The following is a 24768-nucleotide window of genomic DNA, read 5'->3' on the forward strand; positions in this document are numbered from 1 at the left end:
GGGGACATGGGAGGCCAAGCATGGCGAAAGTGGCGGCTGAGCACACGATCATAACCAAACGACGCGCGCAAGATATCTTTCAGGCGTCCAGCAATATGGGGTGGAGCGCCATCCTGCATAAACATCGTACGATCCAGCAGGTGTTTATAAGCCAGGTTGGGTATGATGCGATTCTGTAACATATCGGCGTACCTCTCACCCTTCACGGTAGCAGTAAATAAACCAGAATCACCCATTTCCTCGAAGAAAAAAGGCCCGATAACGGTAGATGTGGTAAATCCAACCCATACCGTGACTTTCTCGTCGTGCAGTGGAGTTTCCACGACAGTTATAGGATTTTCAGTAGCCCACATTCTGCAGTTGTGGGCGTTGACAGACCCTCGGAGCGTGAAATGAGCTTCGTCGGTCCACAACACGTTACTCAACCAATCGTGATCTTACGCCATCTTTTCAAACGTCCACACCGCAAATTCCCTCCGCTTCACTAAATCGCCAGGTAACAGTTCATGATGCCGATGGATTTTGTACGGATAGCATCGGAGGGTACGTCTAAATGCCAATCAAACAGTAGTGTAAGGAATGCCGGTGCGACGTGCGACTGCACGAGCGCTGACTTCCCCGTGCATAGACGAACCCGCTACAGTCTCCATATCTTCCTGAACTGTCTCAGCAGCATTACGCCTTGTGCTCGGTCGCCCACTACGGGGTCCATCGTTTAAACAACCGGTGGCTTCGAACTTCGAAATCATTCTCGCCGCAGCTGCATTTGTCAACGGATCTTTACCCGTTCGAATCCCCTTCCTATGGCGATAGGATCGTAACGCTGAACTAGCGCATTCCCCATTCTGATAATACAGCTTCACTAAAAGCGTCTTTTCAGGTAACGTCAACATGCTGCGACTGCTGGAGCGTCTGATTCTCTCTCTCATTACAGCTCCTTTTATACACGATTGTCACGCGCAGTCACTGACGTTTTGCTGTCCAGCGCCATCTGTCGGACGTTTTGTGAACATTGTTTTTTCTTGTTTCTAATAAAACCCCATGTCATTCCAAGTATGTGTGTCAATTGTTACCTCTCTATCTACATTATTCCGTGGCTTATTAAGTTTTCAAATTTATACTGACTTTTTGATCACCCAGTATTTCTGCTGCTGCGAAGAAAACAGGTACACTGCATTGTGGGAGTAAAATAGGGCGGCAGTCCTAAACAAACTCCAAAATTTAACTACGCGGGCCAGTGCGATTCTTACTGGCAAACGTCTAAATTGCTCACACAGCTATTCTCGAGTGGCTCCGTGGTGAAACAATGGATTACTATGTTCGAGGAATTGAACGAATGCTAGAACGTAACGATCGTTTTTTGCAGAAACTCTGTGGCGGTCATGTTCCTCAGTCACGCTGAAATGTAGTTCAGCATTCAATAAAAGCTCCTTGGTCTGCCGTGATAATGTGTAATGTAATTTTTGAAGTTCCTTGGAAGCAAGCAAGCTACGCAGGAGTATCTCTCGCTATTGTTACTTAACAGGTCAGTCTCTCCGTTAAGAGCAATAAACATCAATACAGCATCCGTGAATAGCGCTACTCATGGATGAACAGTGTTTCCCCCGATTCAGAAGACTATTCATTTAAGACCGAGGTACAAGTAAATCCTGAAATGTAGATATTACTGTATAGTAGTTTACATGTAACATCTGTCGTTGGAAACTGAGTTACATTTGTAAGGACTTAAGTGAAGCAACCATAACAGCAATATGGCGGAAAGTGTTACATTTCATTAGGCACTGTGATAAATAGTGTGCACCCATTAGTTATACAGCACTAGGTTTGCCAGTGAAATATACTTCTGACGCAGAATAATTATATAACCTGATGGAGCTAAAAATGTCAAAGAAGACCTGTGTAATTCAGAAAATGTAGGACCAAATTCATATTATTATTAATAATACACGTCTCCCAAAATTATTAATTCTGTGTTAGTTTCTGAAAGGATGAGGGTAGTTCATTTGTACAACAATATGCAACGAAAACGTGTTATAATAAGGCTTATATTTAGGTGGTGACTAGTCATTGGATACGTAACTAGAGTCAAATGGAAGCAATAATAAAAAAGGTTAGCTAACAATAAATGTCAACAGTAGTACCTCATTGTCATAATGCTCTGACAGTTAACTCCCCGTAATGATACGCTTGCAAGTACATCTAGAGTCATGCTGACTGCTGCGAAAGTTACTGGAGAATAACTCGTGTACATTGGTTTGTCACTCGGCTGCAATGTTAAATACGCTGAATGTGAGAAAGAGAATTTGAACAGTTTTTATTGTACGATTCGAGATAAGTTACTCTTTTCTTTGCTGACTACAGGTCTAATACTACAGTTATGGCAAATGTGAGATCATAAAAAAATCTGTAAAACGTGCAAAATTTTTCGTTACAGTGCTTAGTGACTTTAGTGTATCAAATACAGTGACCAATATCAAATGTCCACATTACTCATAAAGTGCTATGAATCCTTTCTCTCATCATGTTAAATACAGTTACCCTACAGTTGCTCGAAGCACGACGCTCTATATTTACTGGAGTGAAATACGAATCTGGATGACCAGTTTATTCCAGCCGAATGTTAAAAGATGGGATAGTGTTGCTGTTACAACGAACGACAGCTACTCGTGCTTTAGTTTGCTCACCAAATTTCTCACATGAAAGACTGTACAATATATTTTTTTGACGTTAATATTCATTTCGTAGAGCAGCAAAAATGGTTGAACAACTCAAGCACTACCTTTTAAGTAACGTTATATGAAGAATAATATTGTCCTTACGCAGTTCGCCACTCCTTACACCTCTGTTTGTCAAGTTAAAAGTGAATTAATTTGAAAACTGAAATCTTGTATAAATAGTGTTTCAGGATGTACCGTAAATGTGAACCGTTCTGAAGGGGAAACGTCAGTTAAACTTTTGCTCTGCTGACCACAGTCGACGAGATAAACGCATATGAAGTTTCAAGGAATAACAACGATGAAGATGATTGTAAATTAAATTTTGATTAACACGTGTTTTACATTCTGTTTGTTCTTTATAGATTTTCATTGGATTTTAGTGTTCGTGAAGCAGCTGCTGCGCTGGTTCTCATTTAGTAACATCTCTGGTGACGACATTTGCTCTGACCTAATTCACTCTGGTTTATCGATGGAGGAAATTGCTCGTGTTATGTATTAGACTACATGAAATGAAGAAAAATTTCTCCTATTGCTCTAGATTATTGCAGTGAAAGCTTTTAAAGTTAGCTCTAAAAAAAATTTGCGATAAAACACAGCAGGCAGGAGACTGTTGATTCGCAGTCAGTTTTTACCGTTATTAACAAATCAAAAAATATCCCTTGAAAATAATTAAAAGCAAATCATACACTTCTCCTTGTATATTATTTCCTTACTGAAGATTCACGCTGAAGATTTCATCACATCTGTGTGAACTACCATTTCTCCCTTTAATTCTTCTATGAATATATCCCTGAGCAATGCACTTCATTTGTCGGCAATATACACTCTCTGGTGGCAAATGGAAGACGTTTCTTTCCTGTACCAATAATTGGTGGCTATTGTTCCATATTTCATAATTCTCAAAACGGCGTTCTTGTAGTTAATGGGTGTATTACTATATATGTACCATGTTAGCTTATCTTATAAAAAAGAAAACTGAAATGTTGTGTGCTTCGTGTAAGAATTAAAACTTAATATCGTCTCTTAATGTTCCCATTCGGGCGTAAATTGAATAATCTGATTTTTTAATTTGCTCCTTTTCTTTCTCTAATCCCAAATTCACAATCGGTTCACGTTAGCGACGTTCTATAGTACCTTTAGTGTTCATCAACTTTCTCAATTCGCCAGTAGATGGATCTTTAAATTTTTTATGTCACCTCTCCACCTACCTATATACTGTTTCAAAAGATTGCCCACAGTGTCAAATAGAGGGTGAAGAGAAAGTACAAATTGCTTCACATTCAGTTTCCTCAGCTTTTAAAACGAAATTTTTAATATATATTACGTGTATTAGCTGTACTAAATAAATGAAAAAGTTCCCTAAAATATTTGTGAGTTATAAAATTTGAGATCCTGCCTCAGTGCGTAGCAAAGGCTTGTAGTTTTCTGCACTTCTCTACTTGTTCAGCTTTATTAATATAAACTAAAACTAACCTCTCTTAGATATAAATCTAAACGCAATTAAAATTTCCTTTGTTAATCCATCTTACCAAATATTCTTGACACGGTGAAGATATTACTGACTATGATGGGTGAACTTTTTCCTCTTGTTTCTCATTTGCTTCCTTTTACTCTGTGCGCATATCTTTGACGGTTTGTAATACATTTTGTCTTGTTCTAGACTGGGAAATTTGACTGTTATGCGAGATCGATATCAATTGTGGAAGTCGAACAGTGACAATCATCAGTGAGTGTGCAGTGGCATGGAGTTCGCGCATTTCTGTTTTATAATTGTGCTAGACAGAAACACACGAACATTTATAGAGGGGTTGTAATTATTTGGCCATTATTTAAAGTAAATTTCGGGGTGGACGTTATGAAAGAAACTGTTACACAGTGTGAATCCTGTAAACTCCGTTATAAACGGCCATTACTATGTACATGCGAGTGAACAGTAACTGTCATCGTGAGAAACGGACTGTAACTGAGTTGCAGAAACTAAGTTTCTTTGAAATATTAATCTTGTTAAAAATACAATTAACTGGCGCTCGGGTTAAAACATTAGCTGTCGGCTTGGAGACTTTCAAACTGCATATTTCGTGTTGGACTGTTTTCTTCAGAACTGTGAAATCACGAGCGTTATCGCTAAAAGCATACGGACTGCAGTTCTGAGACTGGCGAGTGGAGGTTCATTTTAAACTGTTTTGAAACTCTATTGGGGACGCTGACAAAGCGTGTTTGGAAGCGGCGTTATTGACGGCCGCGCACGTCCGGTACTGAATCTATACAATAACCATTACGTCTGACGGGACTGTGAACAAAGAAATGTGATGGAAGATAGCATTATCACGTAGGGAATCTAATAACGAGGAAGAATATATATTTGTTGCAGGCTCACGACTGAAAGAGCTACTTCAATTACGCCGCACATCTACGAGCCGCAGTCGACGTCACAACGCATCGACTACGAAAAGGTAAGTTGGAATGCAAAACGTTCTTCCTTTATAAAGTCTCAAAGCACTTCAAATAGTTCCAGCTGTAATTTATCTCCAATTTCTGGCGAAATTTCCTTAATATTGGCTTTCTTTAAACCAAAAGTAATTTTAGTGAAGTGCACTACAGTCTTTGTTGCAATTGTCGATTCCCCTTTTAATACTATTGTTTTCTACTTACAGCTGTGACTTTTATTTCGTTGTAGCTGTCCCTGTGTACGTTTAAAAATAATTATCTTGACGAGGGTTGTGTGGATGAATATACGGACACTATTTTTATCAGGCACATCGTTTTTTTTGTCTATGTGGCGTTCGTTCTGCTCTGCAAAAATTGTGGCGTCCACCAATCATGGCAAGGCTGCTCGTCCGCTATTGGGACAAGGCACGCTATAGGTGGGAACTTTGAATTACACAAGCATCAACTACATAAACTTTGTTCTCATTCAGTAGGACGTCATTTTACAACATGTACACAACCACGTGCGAGTTTTTTCTTCTGTTCATTTCTATCTGTACCAAAGTACAGCATGTTTCATGGTCGTATACGAAATTATTTACGTGATTTTCTTTCATTTGTATACTTCAGGAGTACGCTTCCAAACTCTGAGGTGGTTACTTCACTTAACTGTAGAAGTAAAACAGGTTCTTCTGTGTCTAAATAATCAAATTTCACGACCTAATTTAAGCAAAATGGCTTCTGAGAACGGTTTGTTTCGCATATGGTTCAGTTCGTGACAGGAATGTGTAACATAGGAGGCTATGGCCTTTATGGCTAAATTTCGTGGGACGTCCGATACATTTTCTGCACAACATGTGTAATTCTTTGCCTATGCCCATAGCTTTGCTTTGCACGCAAGTAGCTACAACATTATAAAAGACACGTAGTAATCCCTTAGTTCATGAAAGGCATTTTAATAGTTGAGAGAGTATTAAATGAATCAGACGGCTGGGGTATTTGCAAATTTTTTACCTTGGGGTCGTTTTCCAAACTACTGCACGTTATTGTTCAAGTACAACTGCTTGTATATCATGGGTATTTTACCATTTGATTTTATGTGCTTATGTATAAACTACAATTGATTTGTGAAGGAGAGAGCATCATTTACCTGCCTGACAGCATCGATATACATTTCCCCTGATGTTCGGATATCAGTGTTCAGTTAATACGCTAACTGATTCTAAGACCGGGGCAGAACTGATTTCCTTGGAAATCGTAGCGCTACCGAGATGCTGCTCCAGACCTACTGTCTATGAAGTAAATAAACGCTTGATTAAAAATTCTGCGATTAGTGGACTTAAGGACCGCTGGAGAACTAACGGGGAACGGGCGATGATAGGAGAAACATAAATCCCTGTTTTGGTTTTTTGTAACCATACTGCCCTTGAGGGAAAGTGACGTGCGAAAACAGTTTATCAACCGCTGCACTGGGTGCTTACGATGTCACAGTAGACATTACCATCTTAAGATTCTGTATTTATTAATGTCCCTACATGTATACTTCGCACATACAAAAATATTAATTAGGAACTTTCCTCGTTCTGTTACTGAACGCCAAATAACAATATTTGTAGCACTGGAACAGGATGAAACCCGTCAGAAGCAGAAGAGGCACAGATTGTACTACGTGACGCAAGGATATTGTGCTTTCCGCTCGTCCCTTCGCATCTTGCAATATAACTAAATTACCTAGTTACAGTTGGAACGTATACCATATTCACAGTTAAATTGCTTCAGCTCATTCAGCCAACAAACTCGTGATACTTCAGTACATTCTCTGACAATGGCGACCCGTTCTGTGACGCTACTGTCACAGACGATAATGGTGGAATGATCACTTTAGCACTGAAACCAAGTGGAAGTGTTATGTACAAAAGTCACAGTGCGTCTCCGTCCAGGAAAAAATTCAAGGACACTTTATTTGCGTTGCATTACCCTGCATTTTGAGACAGAAAGAGTAGTTTGGTGAACTAATTTCCTAAGAAGTCAGTATAACTATGAACGTCGTGTTCCTGTGAACGGTAACAAATGATGCTCCGCATCATTCAGAGACACAAGAACTTGATACTCTGAGCATGTGTTGTGCAGTATAACAACAATGATTTCATCGACTACTTCTGAACTTGCTTCCACAAATTCTCATGAATAAACTCATTTCCTGTGTGTTCAACACCTTCACTTGACGGATACGTTCAAACAGTTGACACACGTTTCATGCAACGTCCCTTTATAAAACAATAAAACCTTTCTTGGAATATATTGATATTCTGCACTCTTTCTGAGACAAACGAAAAATGGTGGATCATAACTCTCTGTTACATATCATTCCTGAGGTGGGCGACATCAGCCATCCATTTGTGTCTAGAGATATGACACACAAACTTTAATTGTATTACTTCAGGCTAAACACACATAGAAAATACGTCTAATATGCATTGAGCACACCTTCTTTATGTGAGGTGTGTTGGCATGAACGTCAGGCACGTCATTCTGAACACCGAGCTGTCCTATTGGACGTGTCCATTTGTTCGTCACTGATTGTACAAAGATTCTCAGAGACTATAATTGAGTGGAACCCATGGTATTTTTATTCTTTCGGACCCGCAATGCAAAATATCCCTTCTAATTACATGATTATTACGAATATCAGCCAGCTACACTGCTCTCTAAACAGTTTTTATTTTATCAGTCCTTTACGATGAGCCCATTTCGGCATACTGCCACAATCAGGTGCTCTGTAAATACTTAAGCAAGCGATGGTTATAATATAAGGTCTGTAACAGTAATCGGGTAAGTTACCTGTAACACCATTGCTGCCATGTCCTGTCTGTTTTCAGAATAATTATTTTGTCGTTAGAATCGCGCTGAAGATGTACTATTTACTATAGTTGGTTTATGCGTATGATATTTTTCACTTGAAAACTTTTGTAACAGTGGACCAGCGACGTTACATGTTTACAAAGCTACCATAATAAATAAGTGGTATGTGTAAATTCGGTTGTTTTCGATTATTTTTGTCTGTTTGATTTTAATGATTTTTTGTCTGAAATTCGTTTTAGTAATATCTGAGATTTTTATGTTATACTTTTATTTTTCATAATAAATTTGTTATTGTCTATGATTTATGATGTCATCTTGATGTTATGTCTTTGTATCACACTCTTCATGTTGTTATCACTGTTACTACTATGTGATGTTTAGTAGCTCTGATTTATTACTTTATCCGTTTTGTTGATTAATAATGTCAATATACTGTTTTTGTACTTTAGGTCCGTTTGTGCACTCACTAAATTCATGGGGTTGCTGCATGTAAGTGACTATATCCCTGTTTCCTCAATGATGTTCATGAATGTTCCCTTTCGCATAATATGGAGGATTTCGAGTGCTTAGTTTATAGCTTTCACATGGAGTTTTTTCTGTTGGTGGGTGTTGCAAAAATGTGAATAAGTGGTTTTAACTTTCTCTGGTATGCTCTTTATATCTGATTTGAAGTTTCTACCGGTTGTCTTTTGTAGAATATGTGGCATGTGTTACATAAAATTTTGAAAAAGCCGGATTGGTTGTGTATGGGAATTTTCGAGCTGTCTTTATCCTTTTTTCTGTTTGAGGCTGAGTATGTTCTATACACAAAGGTTATGTCGGTTTTGTTGAATAATTTGTTAACTTTGTTTGAAAGGTTTCCTCAATTAGTTGTGACTATGTATTTTGTTTGCTTATTTCTGGTTGTGTGTATGTTTACTGTTATATCTTTATGTATACTGATCCTTTCATGTTGACTTTATCGTAGTATAATTGTGTTAAATTAAGGGTCATAATCGCCTTGCTGGGCTATGTATTCTAAGAATTTTATTTCGTTCTGAATTGTTTTGTCTTCTAGTGACAGATTTATTAATCTGTTAAGCATTGTGTGGAAGAATTCGAGTTTGTAGGCTTGTGGATAACATGACCATGGATCGATAATACAGTCTGTTGTGATAGGTTTTCTGTAAATTTCGAAGCAATGTTTGTTGTTCGTTTGTTTGTTTGTTGTTAATTTTCTTAATAGTTAGAATGAGAAAGCTAATTGTTTGTTAGTTTCGTATTCTGTGGTAAATATCATTTTGGGGTGTAATGGAATCATGAATTTCTTCTGTGTAAGTAAGGTTACCTTCTATAAGAGTTAAAGTTACGTCTACATATCTGTAGTAGTATATGATTTTTTGTTAACTTGCGTTTCTTGTCTTGAAGAAATTTTTTTCAAGGTGTTATGAAATACGTCAAATATGGTCCCAGTAATGCTATATCTCATAAATACTCCATCCTTTTGTGCATATATTGTATGGTCGAACTGCAAGTAGTTTTGGCGTAAGACTAGTTTTCTTAATTGTAAAATTTCTGTAGAGCCTTGTATTGAGATATTCTGTATTGAATATGTTTTGTTCTATGGTATCTGTTGTTTTCAGCATTGTAATATTTGTGTATACTTTATTAATGGAAAAGATATAAACCTTGCATGCCTATGTAGTATGTGGGGCTGTTAACATTGCCTACTACAAGCAGTACAGAGAAAAGTTGCCTGTGTATCTTATGGTGTCCACACAGCTTTGGTGTTCTAAGATTCATTGATGTACATGTCTTTTTTTAATTCTGTAAATACTGTACGACGCATTTTTCTCGTTTCCTTGGTTTGTGCTAAAACTTTGGTTGTGGTGATTCTACTGATTTGCGTGATACCACTGTTACCAAATAAAGCGTGAACGTTTTATGTATAAACATTTTTGCTTGTGATAACTAGGTTAAAACATATATCTGACATAATTGCAAGGGCGTTGTTATTCGTTAATTTTTCATTAATTTGACATAGTGTTTTGTGATCTCAATAATTACTGTAATTTTTCTTGGTTTTGAGCTCTCTATCTGTTGTGTTCGCTATTTTGGTATTAATTTCATTCTGTTGTTTTATCGGTAAGTTTGCTAAATCTAGTGCTATTTTAGCAGATCCTGTTATTTGTGTCTGTGCAGTATTGTCGAATCTAGGTTCGATAGTATCCATTAATCCTGTACCCAATACATTCTCTTACTGGTCATTGCAAGTAATTTCAACAAGTTGGAAGATTTCTATTTTTCAAAATTGTAAGGAGATGATATGATGCTAGTTGTGACAACGGGGTTTTGTTTTGCAATGATGCCCTTGGTGTAATTTTTGTGTATGGGTCTGAAGTGGGTGCCGGTGTTTCGCACATAGCCAATTATGAGATGTGATATGGAGTCTAAAGTTAATGGCGCTGTACTATAATTAATTTTAGGACAGCCACATGTATATCTTGATTTAGATATTACTTATAAGATAGACTACTGTTAATTTCTTGTTGGAGCACACAGTTTTCCTCAATGTTGTCTGAGGTGAAATACCAACAGTGTTTCTGCTGAAATCTTGATGTTGACGTAGGCTGGGAAGAGTTCTTTTTTCTTCATAAAAACTTTACTGATGGGCACTTTAATGCATACACAAAGAAACCACACTTATGAAAATGAAATTCATAAAGAACTGATTCAATTACACCACGAAATGTAATTTTCCACAGAGTACGAAATTAGCAAACTATTATCTTTCTTGATATAACAATTAAGAACACTAACAACAAACAAACAACAAATATTGCTTCGAAATTTACAGAAAGCCCACTACAACAGACTGTATTATCAGTCGACAGTCGTATTATCCAAAAGCCCACAAACTCACATTCTTCGGCACAATGCTTAACTGATTAATAAATTTGCGACTAGAAAACAGAGCAATTCAGAGTGAACACAACACTATCACGACAAAAACAACCAGAAAGGCCCAATATACATAAAGAAATAACGCTAAACATATAACCAGAAAGAAGAAAACATTATATGTAATCACAACTTATTGAGGAAACATTTCAAACGAAATTAACAAATTATTTAACAAAAACGACATTACCTTTACATGTAAAACATTGACAGCCTTAAATAAAAAATGCATGAAGGCTGCTCTGAAATTCCCATACACAACCATCCCGGTGTTTACAAAATGTTATGTAACACTTGCCACAAATTCTACATAGATCAAACCGGAAGAAAAAGAAGCACAAAAATACTTTGTTCTCATTATGAATCAAGAATACGGATAAAGTAATAAATCAGAGACACTAAATATCACATTTACATAGATACAGTGATAACAACATAAAGAGTATAAAGCAAAAATACCAAGAGAACATCGCAAATTATACACAATAACAAAATTATTACGAAAAAATGAAAATATAACATAAAAATCTCAAATAGAACTGAAACAAGTTTAAGACAAAACTGGAATAAAAACCAAACCCATTAAAAACAACGAAACACAACCGAAGTTCCACATATCACTTATTTGTTATGATAACTATGTAAACATGTAGTACTGGTGAATCGCTATCATCCAAGCTGCCAAGAGAGAAATGGCATACGTAAAAACCCAACTGAATGCCAAGATAAACTTGAAATGGTGTAATCTGTGAGTTGGATGGCGATTCGAAGCAAGTTGTCCGACTGTTATGTAACGACAGTTCAATTCTAGAAGTCTACTTTTCTCACCATTTGCGAGATGTTTGAAACTGCAGAGACGATAAAATATATAATTTGCGCCTTTCCTTGATTCGACCCCGGCAACTGTCGGCGTTGTTTTCTAGGCACGAACAGAGATTGACTATAGGTTTCTTTCGCCAGAAGCGATATGTGCGCATTCTTAAACTAGAAGTGACGTGGCGAAGAGTACAGTGATGACTGGGAAGCGAGCCCCGCACATATCGTATCTGACTACACAAAAAGACACATCAGCTATCGATTTGCCTTTCACCAGCAGCTAGGAGTGACAAGTTTGAACTTGGAATGATGTGACGAAAAGAACCGTTCAAAATTTTTGGTAAAGTTTTTAGGAAACAGCGATCTTGTAAGCTATATAAAATCAGTGAAAGAACAGTGTACATCGCTATGGTTATTTTATTAAATTGACCGGTTTGGGTCAAGTCATAGGTTATCTTCAGACAGATCCATCAGCTGTAGTTGAAGATGCTTAGAACAATCAGTTGAACCCAGACGATAAAACGCCCAGTGGTTGTGGACAACTGTCTGTTCTACACATCGTCAACATCAGCTGATGGTGCCGTCTGAAGATGGCCCAAGACTAGACCGACACCGGTTATTTCATGACGTAACCATCGCGATCAAGACTGTTTTCTCACTGATTTAAAAAGATCTGTGTCTCTCTTGGAGCAGAGACCGTCACATATCCCTTGACAATCAATAAAGAGACGCTAAAGATAAAAATAAAAATTCATCAACATTTAGATGTGCTTATGCTAAAGCCTCAAAAGGATATTATGCAAATTTTTGTACCGAGCCAGAACTCAAAATTTGACACACACCTTACGTGGAGAACTTGGAAGGTTTGGAACCGTGAGGAACCCACGATTTGATGGCACTATGTGGCCACAAAGGGATAAAAATCCGTGAAACAAGAACCAATGTATTCAACATCTCAAGCTGATTTAAAAGATAGAATAAGTGCCCTGCCAACTTACATGGTGTTTGGTTCTTTAATTAAAACGAAAGCTGTAGTGTACGAAATGTTATACATCCTGCCACTTAAACCTCTGTCATATCCCAACCTAAGATGTAAGTGGTAGCGAAGGGACATCACGTTTAATGTCAGTCTGCAACTACGGTGGAACCGTATGTTCTTCATTTGGCGTACTCAGGAGGAAATACGATCTACCAGTGCGTATTAAAACTCTCGCTTGATGTGGGAATAGAAACCTGACTGTACGGAGAAAGCATCCAGTTGCGCCACACCGGATGAGAATTCTGGCTTCGTTTCCCTGGAGTAGATTACTGTCGGTTCAATACATTCAGTTCTTGTTCGATCCAATCGTCATTAACCAACCGCCTTAGTTAGCCAGTGCTTATTTTCAGCTTTATTTTGTCATTGAAATATAGCCACATAATGGCCACCCACATTAACTGCCAACCATGTGGATGCGTAAGTTTCCACGGGAATTGTGGCTTCTACGTAAACGGTAAACGTGGTGCGGCCCAAAAGAAGATCTGAGTTGTCGAACCGGATGCTACCGTATGTAGTAAAATACAATTTGCCGATGTGCGACCAGTACCTGTTGGAAGCTCAGAAATGTATTACATCATATTTTAACCCACTAGTAACAGAAAAGCCTCGGGCAAACGTCTCCGCGAAGAGCACGTGACTGCCTGTCCTGATCGGAATAATTCAACCCCCTCTGGCATGCGGTCGCTTGACGCTACTCCGCGTCAGTCCAAGTGATGGCGACGCATCGCGCCTTGAGCCTGTGATCTACGAGGGACGTTTATATGTCCACACTGTCAAACATGAGTTTACTTCATATTGTAGCTTCGTCTTCAGCGTCAAACACTTTCAATAAACAGTCTTTTCCCCCATGAACCATTGAAACCATTTACCTTGCCGTTGCTGGCAAGGCTTGCGTGCCTCAGCGATACAGATGACCGTACCGTAGGTGCAACCACAACGGAGGGGTATCTGTTGAGAGACCAGACAAACTTGTGGTTCCTGAAGAGGGGCAGCAGTCTTTTCAGGAGATGCAGGGGCAACAGTCTGCATGATTGACTGATCTGGCCTTGTAACACTAACCAAAACGGCCTTGCTGTGCTGGTACTGCGAACGGCTGAAAGCAACGGGAAACTACAGCCGTAATTTCTCCCGAGGGCATGCAGCTTTACTGTATGGTTAAATGATGATGGCGTCCTCTTGGGTAAAATATTCCGGAGGTAAAATAGTCCCACATTCAGATCTCCGTGCAGGGACTACTCAAGAGGACGTCGTTACCAGGAGAAAGAAAACTGGCGTTCTACGAATCGGAGCATGGAATGTCAGATCCCTTAATCGGGAAGGTAGGTTAGAAAATTTAAAATGGGAAATGGATAGCTTAATGTTAGATATAAAGGGAATTTGTGAAGTTCGGTGGCAGGAGGAACAAGACTTTTGGTCAGGTGAATACAGGGTTATAAATACAAAATCAAATAGGCGTAATGCAGGAGTAGGTTTAATAATGAATAAAAAATTAGTAGTGCGGGTTAGCTACTACAAACGACATAGTAAACGCACTATTGTGGCCAAGATAGACACGAAGCCCACGCCTACAACACTAGTACAAGTTTATATGCCAACTAGCTCTGCAGATGATCAAGAAATTGATGAAATGTATCATGAGACGAATGAAATTATTCAGGTAGTGAAGGGAGACGAAAATTTAATAGTCATGGGTGACTGAAATTCAACAGTGGGAAAAGGAAGAGAAGGAAACGTAGTAGGTGAATATGGATTAGGGCTAAGGAATGAAAGACAAAGGCGTGTGGTAGAATTTTCCACAGGGCATAACTTAATCATAGCTAACACTTGGTTCAAGAATCATAAAAGAAGGTTGTATACATGGAAGAATCCTGGAGATACTAGAAGCTGTCAGATGGTAAAACACAGATCTAGCAACCAGGTTTTAAATTGTAAGACATTTCCAGGAGCGGATGTGGACTCTGACCACAATCTATGGGCTATGAACTGTAGATTAAAATACAAGTAAATGCATAAAGGTGGGAATATAAGGAGATGGGACCTGGATAAACTGACTAAACCAAAGGTTGTACAGAGTTTCATGGAGGTAAGGAAACAACTGACACGAATGGGGGACAGAAATACAGTAGAAGGACAATAGGTAACTCTGAGGGGTGAAGTAGTGAAGGCAGCAGAGGATGAAGTACGTAAAAAGGCGAGGGCAAGTAGAAATCCTTGGGTAACAGAAGAAATATTGAATTTAATTGATGAAAGGAGAAAAGAACACAAATGTCTCAAAAATGAGATCGACAGGAAGTGCAAAGTGGCTAAGCAGGGATGGCTAGAGGACAAATGTAAGGATGTAGAGGCTTATCTCACTAGGGGTAAGATAGATACTGCATACAGGAAAATTAAAGAGACCTTTGGAGAAAAGAGAACCACTTGCATGAATATCAAGAGCTCAGATGGAAACCCAGTTCTATGCAAAGAAGGGAAAGGAGAAAGGTGGAAGGAGTATATAGAGGGTCTACACAAGGGCGATGTATTTGAGGACAATATTATGGAAATGGAAGAGGATGTAGATGAAGATGAAATCAGAGATACAATACTGCGTGAAGAGTTTGACAGAGCACTGAAAGACCTGAGTCGAAACAAGGCCCCTGGAGTAGACAATATTCCATTAGAACTATTGACGGCCTTGGGTGAGCCAGTCCTAACAAAACTCTACCATCTGGTGAGCAAGATGTATGAGACAGGCGAAATTCCCTCTGACTTCAAGAAGAATATAATAATTCTTATCCCAAAGAAAGTAGGTGTTGATAGATGTGACAATTACCGAACAATCAGTTTAATAAGCCACGATTGCAAAATACTAACGCGAATTCTTTACAGACGAATGGAAAAACTGTTAGCAGCTGACCTCGGGGAAGATCAGTTTGCATTCCGTAGAAGTATTGGAACACGTGAGACAATATTGACCTTACGACTTATCTTAGAAGAGAGATTAAGGGAAGGGAAACCTACGTTTCTAGCATTTGTGGACTTAGAGAAAGCTTTAGACAATGTTGACTGGAAAGGTGGCAGGGGTAAAATGCACGGAACGAAAGGCTACTTAATGGCAATTATAAGAGTCGAGGGGCATGAAAGGGAAGCAGTGGTTGGGAAGGGAATGAGACAGGGTTGTAGCCTCTCCCCAATGATATTCAACCTGTATATTTAGCAAGCAGTAAAGGAAACAAAAGAAAAATTCGGAGTAGGTATTAAAATCCATGGAGAAGAAATAAATACTTTGAGGTTCGACGATGACATTGTAATTCTGTCAGGGACAGCAAAGGACTTGGGAGAGCAGTTGAACGGAATGAATAGTGTCTTGAAAGGAGGATATAAGATGAACATCAACAAAAGCAAACTAGGATAATCGAATCAAGTCTAATTAAGTCGGGTGATGCTGAAGGAATTAGATTAGGAAATGAGACACTTAAAGTATTAAAGAAGTTTTGCTATTTGGTGAGCAAAATAACTGATGACGGTCGAAGTAGAAAGGTTATAAAATGTAGACTGGCAATGGCAAGAAATGCATTTCTGAAGAAGAAAAATTTGTTAACATCGAGTAAAGATTTAGGTGTCAGGAAGTCGTTTCTGAAAGTATTTCTATGGAGTGAAGCCATGTATGGAAGTGAAACATGGACGATAAGTAGTTTGGACAAGAAGAGAATAGAATATTTCGAAATGTGGTGCTACAGGAGAATGCAGAATATTAGATGGGTAGATCACATAACTAATGAGGAGGTATTGAATAGAATTGGAGAGAAGAAGAGGTTGTGGCGCAGCTTGACAAGAAGAAGGGACCGGTTGGTAGGACGTGTTCTGGGGCATCAAGGGATCACAAATTTAGCATTGGAGGGCAGTGTGGAGGGTAAAATCGTAGAGGGAGACCAAGAGACGAATACACTAAGCAGGTTCAGAAGGATGCAGGTTCAGAAGGATGCAGGTTCAGAAGGATTTAGATTGAAGTTAGTGCTGGGAGATGAAGCAGCTTGCACAGGATAGAGAAGCATGGAGAGCTGCGACAATTGTACCAATTGTACTAATCTTCTTTCACCGATACTCTTTCATATGTTTCCCTTTTAGAGTCTTTGAGTCTGGCGGAAGGCATGAACGCATAAGGACGTATAAAACGTAATAACTACGGTGGTCAAGACTAATAGCAGTTTTTGCGTGCACTAAAATTGCCACAATATCTGGGGAAGAATTTACGCGTCTTGTTGCTGTATGTTGACAGCCAATTTCAGTGCAGCCGGGTTACATTGCGAGTCAGTCACAAACCTGCGTTTTGATGAAATGGAAATTGTGTTTTTAATACACTGTTTTAATCAGGTTGAAAGGTGGTGGAATGGCTAAAAGCACACAAAAACAAAATATCATTAGGAAAATGTCGAAATAAAAATGAAACATAAAGTTATGGTATTTTACATAAACTATTTCGTTTTTCAGAGAATTATGATATTGAAACTGAATTTCTTCAAGCTAAGTGTCAGGAATAATACCGATGTATCGTTATCCACGATTATAATTTGTTAATTGTAATTAAGAGAAATCAATTTAAGTAAATATAAGTACAGGACTGAAGATATTTCACCTAGTGCTTGCCGTGCGGGGGCGCCGTGCGGTCTGCGGTGCCGTGTCACTGTTTGCGCGACTCCTCCCTTCGGAGGTTCCAGTCCTCCCTCGGGCATGGGTGTGAGTATTGTCCTCAGTATAAGTTGGTTTGAGTTATCGAAGCAGTGTATAAGCCAAGAGACCGATGACCTCAGCATTTGGTCCCATAGGAACTTACCACTTGCTACCACTTAGTGCTTTGATTAAAAAACACCAATTACTTTACAATACCTTTCCAAAAATCTGACAAATTTTTGAAGACAGTGTTCACTAATCACTATTCGGCAGATTATCTGATGGAAGCTTCACCCCACATAACCACTGTAGCCGTGCTGAATGTTGAACCTGGCTCACTACTATGGTGGGCCTTCAGACCCGTATGATACTGGAGTTTAGGGCAGCTTCTGTCCTGGACCGGAGCCGTGTTCTTGGACCCTCGGACTACCAGTCAGCGCTGGCTGCTGTGCTGACGTCTATGCTCCATCAGCTGTGGCTTCGGATCTCTGATCGTCTCGTAGGGCAACAAGTGTAAGACCAACATTAGAGCAATCTCAAACACAAGATGTTACCATACCATAACCAGAGACCGAGTGAGAATGATATGAATGCAATCAATTCTACTAGCGGTACCAAAAGTTAGTGGGGATGGAGTATTTACTTCGTCGAGAAGAGGCTGTGCTCTACGACGTATTTCGTAGTGACCGAACTGATTTTTCTCTTCCCAAGTCATCAGCAGTCTTCAGTTCCACTATATTTCCTCTACCAATTTGTTACAGGATTTTTATTGCTTAGTCACACACCTGCTGGATGTTGTTTTATCCTACTTTTCTCTGAGTGAGTTTCCTGACTGGTTTGATGCGACCTGCCACGAATTCTTCTTCTGTGTCAGCCTACGTCGTCGTTATTTGCTCTCTCTTCCTCGCAGTTTTTACCCTCTACAGCTCCCTCTACTGTGATGGCAGTTATTCCCTGTTGTCTTAACAAGTATCCTGTAATCCTGTTTCTTCTACTTGTCAGTGTTTTCCATGTATTCCTGTCTTCACCAATTCTGCGCAGAACCTCGTCATTCCTTACTTTATCAGTCCACCTGATATACAATATTCTTCTGTAGCACCAGCCGTCAAATGCTTCGATTACCTTCTGTTGAAATTTTCCCACAATCCACGTCTCACTGCCGTACAATGATCTGCTCCAAACATACATTCTACGAAATTTCTTCATCAGATTAAGAGCTGTGTTTCTCTTGTCCAAGAATGCCTTTTATGCAAATGCCAGTCTACTTTTTATATCCTGATTGCTCTATCCGTCACGGTAGCAGAATTTCTTAACTTCATCTACGTAGTGATCACCAATTTTGATGTTACGTCTCCCGTTCTTGTCATTTCTGCTACTACTTATTACTCTTGTCTGTCTTCGATTTACTCTCAATCCACATTCTGCACTCGTCAAACTGTGCAGTCTATTCTACAGATCCTGTGATTCTTTTTCACTTACATCGGCGAATCTTAAAATTGATATCCTTTTACCTTGAAATTTAATCCCACGTTTCAACCTGTTTTTTTATTTCCGTCATTGCACTTCGATGTGTAGACTGAGTAGCAGGAGCGAAAGACTACATCCTTGTCTCAAACCCTGTTTAATCCCTCCATTTCGTTCTTGGTGTTCCCCTCTTATCGTTTGCTCTAGGTTCTTGTGCATATTGTATATTACCCCTTCACTTTGTCACACAGTTAAATGGTTTTTCCAGATTAAGAAATCCAACAAACATGTTTTCATTTTTCTTCAGTCTTGCTTCCATTATCATGCGCAACGTCAAAACTGCCTGTCTGTTGCCTTTACATTTCCTAAAACCGAACTGATCATCATCTAACAGATCCTCAATTTTAATTGTCTTTCTTCTGTGTATTATTCTTGTCAACAGTTTTGATGTGTAAGCTTCTAAGCTGATTGTGCGATAATTCTCGCACTTGTCGGCTCTTGCTTTTTTCAGAATTATGTGGATTATGTATTTCCGAAATTCTGATACTACGGTATTTCGCCAGTCTCTTACATTCTATAGCTCACCGTGAATAAATGTTTTGCTGTCGATTGATTTTAGAAACTCTCATGGGATGTTCTCTACCCTTTCTTCCTCTTTTGACCTCAATCATTCAAAGCTCTTTTAAATTCATGTTCTAATGCTGGATGCAGTATTTATTAGGTATCGACTCCTTCTACTTCTTCTTCTGCTGTCACGTCATGAGGCAAATCCTCCCACTCATAGAGGATTTCAATGTACTCTTTCCACCTATCTGTTCTCTCTTCTGCATTTAACAGCGGAATGCCCAGTGCACTCTTAATTGACCGCCCTTGATTAAAAGTTCACATAAGATTGTTTTGATATTTATGTATGCTGATTCAGTTGTTACGACAATCATGCCTTTTCGATTTTTTCGCATTTTCCATGTACACTTTTCACCTTGGCTTTCCTGCACTTACTATTTATTTCATTCCAAGGTGACTTGTACTTCTGTATGCCTGAATTTTCCTGATCATTTTTGTTCTTCCTTGTTTCGCCGATCAACTGAAGTATTTCTTCGCTTACCAGTGGTTTCTTCGCAGTTATTTCCTTGTAACCTCCGTTTTTCTCTCCAACTTCTGTGATTGCCCTTTTTAGCGATGTTCATTCCTCTTCAGCTCAGCTGCCTATTGAGTTATTCTTTATCGCAGTATGTATAGCCTCGGAGAACTTCAAGCGTATCTATTCAATACTTATTACTTCCGTATCCCACTTCCTTGCTCGTTGATTCTTCCTGACTAATCTCTTAAAGTACACCCTACTATTTATCGTTTCTAAATATTGGATCTCTGTCCATATCTGCTGCTGGGTTCGCTTTACAGTTCAATATCTGATATCAGTATCTCGGCCTGATCATGATGTAATATACCATAATTGATGTAAGTGTTGGTGGGGTTCGAATCTGGGACCGAGGACGTTCTAATTACCAATCAGAGACGCTACCGCTAACCCCATTGTCCGTTATGTAATGTTATCAGAGTAACGAAGGTGGTTCAGTCTGTCGTGTTCTAACCAGTAGCTCGCCGTATTTCTTGAGTGTGTGTCATCGTGGCCCTCTTGCCAGCCCTGTAAATGTGTTGAGATGTTTACGCTTCCCAGATGGCGGATGGCGACGCTTAAGCGTGTATGAGTAACAACGGCAGTTGGATCATAGAAAAATTTTACTCTCACGTTTCCTAAATGTGTCACGCAACCTTGCATTCTATTTTCTTCGGCTACTTCTCTACGTAATGGCGTTATCTATCTCTGCTGTCCTACACGCTGATGGAACTGCAGTGCTTGTTGTAACTTGGCTACATTCTCATAAATATTATAATTACTTTGAAATGACCTGAGCTACGCCAGTTGTGCTTACGACAGCGAATATTGTATGGAAGTAACGACATTCTTTCGTGCCCCTTGTCAGTTGAGCAGAGTATATAATTGGTACCGAAACAGGAATGTTTCCATTACGAAAAAGCCTTACTTTTAGACTTATTCCTGATGAATCGGTGAACAGTTACCATGCTTCGACACAGTGTACCACACGGAACCTTAATGTAACACACCAGATGATGGCGATTAAATGTTTCGGTGTATAGAAGGCCATGTTCAAATGACTTTTCGATTGGATTTCCCGCTAGAGTAATACATACTGTTTGTAACGCATCAGTGGATCACGCGTTCTGGGAGTGGGATTACTGCAGCGAAGCACCGTTTTAATGTACGTTTGTCGCTACCTTTAAGAGTGTAACTGAATCATTGCTCATGTTTAAGCTACAAATACAGTAACTACAAGAAATTATTAGTATTCCTTAGCACTATGTTAAAATGCTTCCAGGGATGGCACTTTTACAGTTATGTGCATATATTATGATCGCAAGTTCTGTAAAAGTAAAATTTAAATATTGTTTACAAATGTCTTCTAAGTATTTGTATATTGTTTTGTAAACTGTTGTTTTGGTAAAAGAGAGAAAGTAGTTTAAAGTAGTTTTGGTTTACATAACTGTTTAGGAAAAAGTCTTTTGTGCACGTTTTGACTGATGAATACTGATATCATAAAAACTACTAGTACGTAAGAATGTTGGAGAATTTGGCTGACACATAGTGGCGTGAAGAGCGGTTTCGAAAATTAACGTGACTGGTGAGCAGGTAGCAGATTGGGGACTGATGTTACTCTCTTGGTCGGAAACAAATACGCATGATTTGTGTAAGAAAAATCCTACCAAGCAAAACAATTGAGGGACTGAGAGTCCAAATAGTACCAGCGACATTTTACAGTCCATCATCTTAAAACGTGACGTGTGGATACCTTCTGAGTAGAAGTAGTACAAGTCATGCATATTGATGCACTTATCATTAAAAAGTTTAAGCTCTAAGTCAGTCATTGGGCTAAATTTAAGATAAACTTAATGTAAGTGACATATAAGACATAAGGAGCATTACAGCTCTATTTCTTGAAGGTTGACGTGTGAACTTTTTAAAATGTGTGCACTCTAAAGAGTACATGCTGTAATATTTAACTTATATTTAAGTAGACCATATTTTGAAATACTGCTTGTACACCTGGAGGCAAATCTCTACATTGGCACAACAGATCATAAGGTCCATAAACCGGTTCATATACATACTGAATGTGTTAAAGAGTTTGGTCTCATTGAAAAGTCAAGGAAGCTCTTCAAACATGTATTTCTTATTCAAGACAGGATGGAAGCACTGAAGCAGGTCAGCTTAAAGTTTTCCGTAGTAGAAATGAGAATAGAAAACTTTCTCCCCGTTAAAGCCGTGGATGTCATAGCAACGAATAAAGTTGCCAAAGAAACGGAACGAAACAAATCTCAGAGACGAATACCGACTCAGCAATGAAAATCCTTCAATAATACAATTCAAGTATTATCTAAACCATCCTCTTGAGAAGACGGTTTTCGGAGCCTCCGTATTGGTCACTCAGCAATACCTCTTCTGCGGCCTGTGCATCAAAATGAGCTTGAAATGAAATTTGAGAAAGGACAATATCATCAGGAGATGAAGCATTACATCCCTCCACTTCATCACGAGATCTATAGGAACATATTCCATTCTCAAAAAGCAGTAAGCAGTTACCATTGACGTAAGAACAGGGAGTGGAGGAAGAAGAGAATGTGGTCAAACAAGAGGACGAGGAAGATAGAGAAAACACAACACAACAGCACAGCATCACGAGTGTTACCCAGGAAGGACGTTCTTCAGAAAATACTACAAAAAGGAATGATTATAATCCACTGAGACTGACTATAAGGAACGAACAGAAAGTGATAATGAATAACCTCTTGTATATGTTGGATCAACGCCAAAACATTTTCATTTTTGTGTTTCAGTTAATTCGCTATTTAACTATTGCTTTCAAGCTAGTTGTTATAATTTCCTTTCAATTAAACAGATCCTTGTTTCATAATGAATATGTGTATTTTACTTCTTATATCTGGTGTGTTGTAATATATCGTTGAAGGCCGGCCGGAAGGAATGGCCGAGCGGTTCTAGGCACTTCAGTCTGGAACCGCGCGACCGCTACGGTCGCAAGTTCGAATCCTGCATCGGGCATGGATGTGTGTGCTGTCCTTATGTTAGTTAGGTTTAAGTAGGTCTAAGTTCTAGGGGACTGATGACATCAGAAGTTAAGTCTCATAGTACTCAGAGCCATTTGAACCATTTTCTTATGTTCTTGTAAATAAAACGTTCATGCAATTGCTCCTGTTTTACTCTAAAAGGGTTTGAAACACAAGTGGTATTTCTAACATAATATGAAAAATAATGCCAGGGCACTATGAATCTAACCGTACCTAGAACGATAAGCAAAATAACTGGTCAATAGAAAAAATCTGATGTTTCGATAGTAGCTCACATTATTTAAGAACAGACATTTAACTTTGGCAGTCATTGCTCATGTGGCTTCACCAAGCACCCTCAATTAATGTAACAGGAGGCCATGGAACAACTAGTAAAAACTCGCTAACAGTTTTGCATAAATGTTCATAACTGTGGTTCTTTTATACGCAAACGGGGGAATCACTAGTAATCCATAAGCTTAGAAAAATAAATTCTCTTTTCTTCTTACAATTTCATTATGTAACATTTTGTAACCTCTCTATAGTGTATGTTATAAACAAAAACAATAAATATATTCACCGCGAATCAGACTTTGTCACATGATCTGCCTTTTACCAACCGAAAGAATTTCCAGATCACATGCAACCACTGAAGATTTTTGGCTTACGCATAAGATAAAGAACGTGAAAGTAGCAGGGAGAGGCCTAAAGAGAAATAGTGAGTGGGGAATACATCCACTGCTAGCTTTGTTGCTGTCTTGGTTACTTTTAATTGCTATATAAAGTGTATGAGAGTGAAACTGTGACAACCAGCAAGAGATTTAATATCAGAAGTGTTTCTATCACTAACCTGTAAAAACTATTTGTGACAGATGATTGCGCATTGTAGAACATAAGCCTACATAAGTAACATACGTAAAGTCTTTGGTTAATTTGGGTTAGTGTTGTTGATTAAACCTGTTACAGCAAGATCACCCACTTTATAGATTACCTCACATCTGTTTTCTCTACTGAGTACTGAAATGGTCAGATTTCGCAGATAGGGATGTTTTCGTGTTAACTTTCTATTTGTCCATATGTAAGACGTCCTTGTATCAACTCCAGCAACAGCTACTCACTTCATCTTATTCAGATCCGATGGGTAGTGTTATAGGATGTATAAGATATAAGGAAAAATAATGTATCAAATTCCGAAATTCTTCTCTGTTCCTCTGAAGATCTGCCACAGAACCATCTAGACAGCTTCTAAATTTCTTGTCTTTGAGATAAATACTGCTTCGTTTAGACTTAAAGTTCACACTGTGACATAATGCCGTAGTATTCGTGTATAAAATGAACAATGTGATTTTTGTACGGGTATTCTATGCTGCTGCTGCTGTGCCTAACACCGAAGTGTATTGCGGCTAGTAAAGAAGGTCATCTAGGCTGCATCTAACACAGTCTGTGACTGTTTTCTTTGCAGTCCAAGAATAACTTGTACATCCTTCTGGATTGGGTTTCTACAATACTATGCCTGAGTTAAGTGTTGAAATGTACTTTGTAAACTTCTAACAGAAGTGCTACAATGTCCGAGTTGGGTTCATGCAGCATAAATATTATGGTTCCACCTTGAAAATCAGTAAACTAAGATAAGGAAACCTCCCTACATAAAACAAAGAAGTTCTTTAACGTAACATCGTGTATAAAAGAAAAACTAATGTACGTAGCTAA

This window comes from Schistocerca americana, chromosome 8 (assembly GCF_021461395.2).
Source record: "Schistocerca americana isolate TAMUIC-IGC-003095 chromosome 8, iqSchAmer2.1, whole genome shotgun sequence".
Lineage (NCBI taxonomy): Eukaryota > Metazoa > Arthropoda > Insecta > Orthoptera > Acrididae > Schistocerca > Schistocerca americana.